This window comes from Nicotiana tomentosiformis, chromosome 1, assembly GCF_000390325.3.
Source record: "Nicotiana tomentosiformis chromosome 1, ASM39032v3, whole genome shotgun sequence".
Taxonomy (NCBI): domain Eukaryota; kingdom Viridiplantae; phylum Streptophyta; class Magnoliopsida; order Solanales; family Solanaceae; genus Nicotiana; species Nicotiana tomentosiformis.
The window spans coordinates 20,497,608-20,504,544 of record NC_090812.1 but is presented as its reverse complement, the minus strand read 5'-3'; positions in this window follow the sequence as shown (position 1 = coordinate 20,504,544).

Genomic DNA, 6,937 nt, shown 5'->3' with positions numbered 1-6,937 from the left:
ACATAAAGTTAAGATCTTTACACTTTTTTCAAAAGTCAACCTCGAACTCGCTTGGTCAAAACCTGAGATTCGGACCAAAACTCAGTTACCCATTCACCCCCGAACCTGATTATGTAATTAGTTTCGAAATTTGACCTCAATTCGAGGTCTAAATCCCAAATTTATAAAAAAAATCCCTTATTCTACCAAAAACCCTAATTTCTACTATGAAAATCCTAGGTTTGAGGTTGAAAACTTATGAAATGTAATGGGTAATTGAAAAGAAGTAGATTAAAGTCACTTACCAATGAATTTAGAAAGAAAATCTCTTGAAAAAATCGTCTCTAGGGAGTTTAGGGTTGAGAGTTTGAAAGAAATGAGCTAAATCCAGTTTCCCCCCTCTTTTATCAGATGTTGATGTCGAAATTGTGATATCTTATTCGTCGCAATTGCGAACATCGCAAATGCGAGAAAGAGGTCGCAAATGCGAACCCTTCTCAGATAGCCAGTCATAGCAAATGTGATGTTTTGGTCGCAAATGCAGACCCATACCACTCGCAAATGCGGACCATTCCTTCACATATGCGAAGGTAGCCCACGACACACTGAGTCGCAAATGTGACTCTGCCTTCGCAAAAGCGGCAACTCGCAAATACGAACATTTACCTCGTAAATGTGACTCCCCCAATACAGCCCTTGCTCGCAAATGCGAAGCCTTGTTCGCAAAAGCAAGGCTCACAAATGCGAGCCAGATGCGAGATCTGCAGCAGTGCACCAACAACAGTAAAGGCATCAGATATACTTCTAAGTTCAAAATCACTCCGTAGCCTATCCGAAACTCACCCGAGCCCCTCGGGCTCCAAACCAAACATGCACACAAGTGTAATAACATCATACGAACTCGCTCGCGCGATCAAAACATCTAAATAACACCTAGATTTACGAATCAGACACCAAAACGAATGAAATTTTCAATGAAACTTAAGAACATGAAATATCTCAACCGGACGTCTGAATCACGTTTTGCACCAAATTTTGCAGACAAGTCATAAATACCGTAATGTACTTGAAAGGAGATTATACCATGCACTGTACAAATAAAAAACATATTAGAATAGCCTCATAAGTCATTGTGAATGGTGATATCTGTACATCTCAGACTAATTTGGCCACAGTTTTTTAGTTTAGACACTTTCGACAAAATTTCGCAACACTCTAGAAATAATAATAAAGAGTGAGCTAGATCTCAAATGGCTGGAGATGAAAGATTGTTGGAGGGAATGTTTTGACATGTTCAGATAACATTCACAGTAACTGATGAGGCTATTCTAATACTGTAATACACTACTTCCAGTTTTTCCTTCTGCAGAATATGCGCAACACTGGTTTGCTTCTTTTTTTTTCTGAGAAAAGGACGCCAAATCTAAATTTCATTCATATCACCACTTAGATGATTTTCCACATTAATATGCCTACTTGTAAATGACTCCCCGCTTTTCAGTGTGCACAACAGGGAAGACCCAAAAGTTCAAGCACAAAATGTTTACAACGAGTTCATCCGGCTTTTCTTATAGCTAGAGCAGTCTGGAAAAAGTTTAACTGGCTATAATATAGAAAACAAAGCTAGAACTGAATAACCTTTCTAGCAACTAATATACCAAGGTAATATCTGCAACTGATAGATGCACATCTTTCCCCTCCATTAGAAGCGAGCTACTGAAGTTTTGAAGGAGAGGGTTCACGAGCTGCTCCATCTTCCTCTTTGCATATGACAACTTTGGTCGTCTCATCCAACCATTGCTGCATCTGACTGCAATCTTTCTTGTCCTTATCCAGAGCTTCAAGCTCTTCTTCCACAGGAATCACTCCCGAAATATTCTGCTTTGGAGGGGTTGTCTTATCTGAGCATTGCTGCATCTCATTACCATCACTCTCATCCTTAGCCAGAGCTTCAAGCTCTACTTCCTCAGGAATCACTCCCAAAATATTCTGCTTTGGAGGGGTTGTCTTATCTGAGCATTGCTGCATCTCATTACCATCGCTCTCATCCTTAGCCAGAGCTTCAAGCTCTACTTCCTCAGGAATCACTCCCGAAATATTCTGCTTTGGAGGGGTTCTCCTTCCGGAGGCACATAAAAAATATCCTCCTTTCTTGTGGAGCGGGCCGAATGCCTCGGCAGGATAGATGCATCTATGGATCGCGCCGCACGTCCCTCGGCAGTGTACACGACACTCTGGATCGGGCCGTACGTCCTCGGCAGAAATCGTGCATAATAATAATAATAATTACATGATACTTTAATAATTTATTTCAGCTTGTGAATCTAATTAATAAATTGAAAAATCCTTGGAATTTAATGAATTATTATTCTTTCTTGTTAAGGAATTAATTGTTACTCCTGTAAATGAGATTTAATTGATAAATTGGAAATTATTTGAATTGAAGGAATTTAATTAATATATTGAGAATTGTTACATTTGAAGGAATTTGATTATTTCTATTGATTAAGTAAATTAATGTAAATTCTGTAAATCATGCTGATTTAAATATCCTACTTTTATTTCAGTTACTATTATTGACCCATAGTGAGTGTCAAAGTCGGTCATCTCGTCTCTACCACTTCGAGATTAGGCTTGATACTTACTGGGTACATGTTGTTTGCGTACTCATACTACACTTGCTGCACTTTTTGTGCAGGATCTGAGACAGGTACTAGTGGAGGACCTATCATCACATACCCAAGTCATCCCGAGGCATAGTGGTGAGCTGCCTTTCTGAGCCGTTCTGCAGCTACCAGTATCTCTTCTTATATTTATATTCTGTCTATTTCATTTCAGACAGTATTTGAAGTTTTGTATAATCTACTAGATGCTCATGTACTTGTGACACCGGGTCTTGGCACACACATTGGTAGAAGTTGGTATTTTATTATTTTTTTTGGAATAAAAGTTTGACCAATGTACGTTTGACTTACTAGTTGGCTTGCCTAGCTGTAGTGTTAGGCGCCATCACAACCTATAGGTAAAATTGGATCGTGACAGCTATACATCATAAACCAAACTTATAAATATATTAGGAATTATTTATAACTAAGTTTACAAATAACAAGACTACATTTGAAAATAATATAATTATAGTAATAATAAATATAATGTACTTTAAGTTTGTTGAACTTATACATGTTAAAGCTCAAACGCAATCAGATAAGCGAAGCATAGATAAGATACTGAAATTTATATTGAAATTATACTAATATATGGTATGCATTTTTGTAAGAATTTTAAGGATGGAATAGTAGGAAAAAATGTATTTTAAATAAATTGTCATTTTTTCTCTTTTCTTGCATTTAGTCCAACAAATGACGATGCCTCACTATATTATTTATAATAAACTATTTATTGTAATATGCCAATTCAATCGTAGTCATTTTTTAGACTTTACATTGTCAATATTAATTTTTGGGAGCTATAAGACCAACCTTTTTATTCTCTTTTGTGTTTTGTTTTTAGTATTAGGTCATTAAAATAACAATAATTTTCATAAGACAACATAAGTTCTCATAAATCACAATAAAGCATCTAAAAACTTATGTCATCCATTATTTCTTCATTTATTCAGTTAACTAATAAATGGGAACAACATTCAGGATTTTCAAGAATATTTATTTAACTTCTGTTATATATTTTAAATTAGTCAAATATATAGTCGGATAAAATTTACGTAATTTTTTTAAAATTGTGTACTATTTATATAGGTACACGAGCAACGCGCGTACCATAAGGCTAGTACTATATTAAAAGCACGAAGGCCGTTAGCGAAATATCGTTCCCCCTTTTTATCCTTTAAAAATAAATTTCATATTAGACAAAATCGTAATTTAGTTATTTTCATAATATTTAATACTTTAAATCAACTTAAATTTTAGTTATTAAACCTTTTCTTATTTGAATTATTGTTCGGAGAAATAAGAGTATTACATTTTCTTTTGCTTATATTTGCTTACGCCAATTCCTATATGAAATATGTTTGAACTTATAACTCTAAGGGGAGGATTCCATATATTCTTACTATTTAAAAAGAGTCGTATGTACTTAATTACTTTCTAAATATTAAATGTAATTTTTAAATATTATGCAAAAATATCGATGAAGAGGAAAATTTATTGTTCGCATAAGAAAGGAGTTCAAAAAATATCTATATTTTTATACACGAATCTCGAACGCAAAAATAAATAATTATTTTTTAAATTTTTGTTCAATAACTCAAATATATTATTTAATAATATTTATATAATTTTTTAAAATTATATACTCATTAACATTGGGTACACGCGCAAAACACGTATCCTAAAAAAAAAAAAAAACAGCCCTACATAATCTTGTAAATAAGAACAGTTGGAATTGACCCGCAAAAGCAACTACTTCTTTACAAAAGGGTAATTCTTCCCCCCCCCCCCCCCCCCCCCAAAAAAAAATATTATCATCAAACAAATAAAAACTGATCTTTTTAGCAAATAATTTTTTCACCTTATTTTCCGAAAAAACTTATGATTCTATACATATGGCATGCAGTGTATACACGACATGCATATTCTAAAGTTGATTTTGAGTGTTGCTGTTTCTTTATTCTAGCTGATAGAGTGAATGTTTCAAATGATTTTTATTGATTTTTCGTTTCTTTTTTCCTTCATTATTTGTATGGTTTTTAGATGCCTATATTTCTTTTAAAATTATCCTTGGAAGTATTTCTGTACGACATCTTTAAAAATGTACAAAAATATTATTCCTGTTATAAAAGAAAGACTGTAAAGTAAAGACAAGTATAGAGAGAAACTGATATATTATTCAAACTTCAAACTTACGTACATAATGAACTGAAAACTCCTCTATTTATAGAAGAAAGGAAGATGCTTGTAAGCTGCTAATGCAAGCTGTTGTGTAAGCTGCTTGTAAGCTGCTAATGCAAGTTGTTGTGTAAATTGCTTGTAAGTTGTTTGTAAGCTGCTATTGTACCAGATATAGATAATTTTCTACCGGAGTAATGTTTATTTATAACGGAATACCAAAATTATAAACTTCTTCAAGAGGCTTATTTTCAATAGATTACTAAATAGATAAACATATTTACGGCAGAGTCTCATATGAATAAATTTTTTCAGGAAACTTATTTACAACGCAGTACTAAATGAACATCCATAATATAATATATTTATAATATAAGCTCAAGTATTCTATACTATAGTATCACTTCAAATTTTGTAAAAATGGCGTGTGGTAGCCACTAAATAAGGTGGTGTTTATTTTTTATCCACCAATTCTAATGTTGAGCAAAAAGAGCCACTACTCTATTAAAATTAATATGAAAAGATATTTTTACTCTTTCTTCTATTTTTTTTATTCCCAAACCCTTCCTTTATACGCTTCTCTCATTTAAGTTCAGAGCCAAAATTTCATAGGCAAAATTTCGCTCCCTCAATATTATTCCTGTATGCAACTCTCTTCTCTCGATTGAAGTTCAGAGCCAAAATTTTATAAGCAAAATTTCACTCCCTCAATATCGCTCCTGCCCAGCCCACAATAATTTTCTGCGTATACTTTGTCCAACTTAATCTCTTCTCCTTTGTCATCTTCTCTGCAGCGAACCAGCGTACTGGTATGTTTTTGATTTTGCTTTTATGCATTTTTCTTTTTGTATATCTCTAATCATGATCAATATTGTATTTGTCATCAACTATGTGTGAAATGTCCAAAATAATGATTATAACTTGATTCGCTGAGGAATAAGGTACAGATTTTTGTGAGAAAGTTAGTGAGAACCTTCTGGTATTGAAATGTGTTTGTGGTTCAATCAATATATTGATTATGTAAGAACATTTCAGAAAAATAGTCGTAAGAATTTGTAAGCTAACTGTGTTTAGGAATTTTAGTTAACTGTGCTTATATTAAAGATGCATCTAATTAGGTCCTGGATTTTATTTTTTTAGTTTAAATATTAAGGATATTTCAGAAAAATAGTCCTACGAATTTGTAAGCTAATTTTAGTTAATTATGCTTCTATTAAAGATGCATCTAATTAGGTCCTGGATTTTAGTTTTTTAGTTTAAATATTATGGATATTTCAAAAAAATAGTCCTAAGAATTTGTAAGCTAGGTTTAGTTAATTGTGCTTCTATTAAAGAGGCATCTAATTAGGTCCTGGATTTTAATTTTTTAGTTTAAATATTAAGGACATTTTAGAAAAATAGTCCTAAGAATTTGTAAGCTAATTTTAGTTAATTGTTCTTCTATTAAAGATGCATCCAATTAGGCCCTGTATTTTAGTTTTTTAGTTTAAATATTAAGGACATTTCAGAAAAATAGTCCTAAGAATTTGTAAGCTAATTTTAGTTTATTGTTCTTCTATTAAAGATGCATCCACTTAGGTCCTGAATTTTAGTTTTGTAGTTTAATTATTAAGGATATTTCAGAAAAATAGTCCTAAGAATTTGTAAGATAATTTTAGTTTATTGTCCTTAACATTTTCACTGCACACATCAAAGTTAAGGACACCATGTCCTTAACTTTTACAATGCACATATCAAAGTTAAGGACATCATGTTCTTAACTTTTTCAATGCACACATCAAAGTTAAGGACACCATGTCCTTAACATTTTCACTGCACACATCAAATTTAAGGACACCACGTCCTTAACATTTTTACTGCACACATCAAAGTTAAGGACACCATCTCGTTAACTTTTTCACTGCACACATCAAAGTTAAGGACACCATGTCCTTAACTTTTGCACTGCACACAGCAAAGTTAAGGACACGATGTCCTTAACTTTTTCACCGCACACATCAAAAGTTAAGGACACCATGTCCTTAACTTTTACAATGCACACATCAAAGTTAAGGACACCATGTCCTTAAGTTTTTTACTACACACATCTAAGTTAAGGACACCATGTCCTTAAC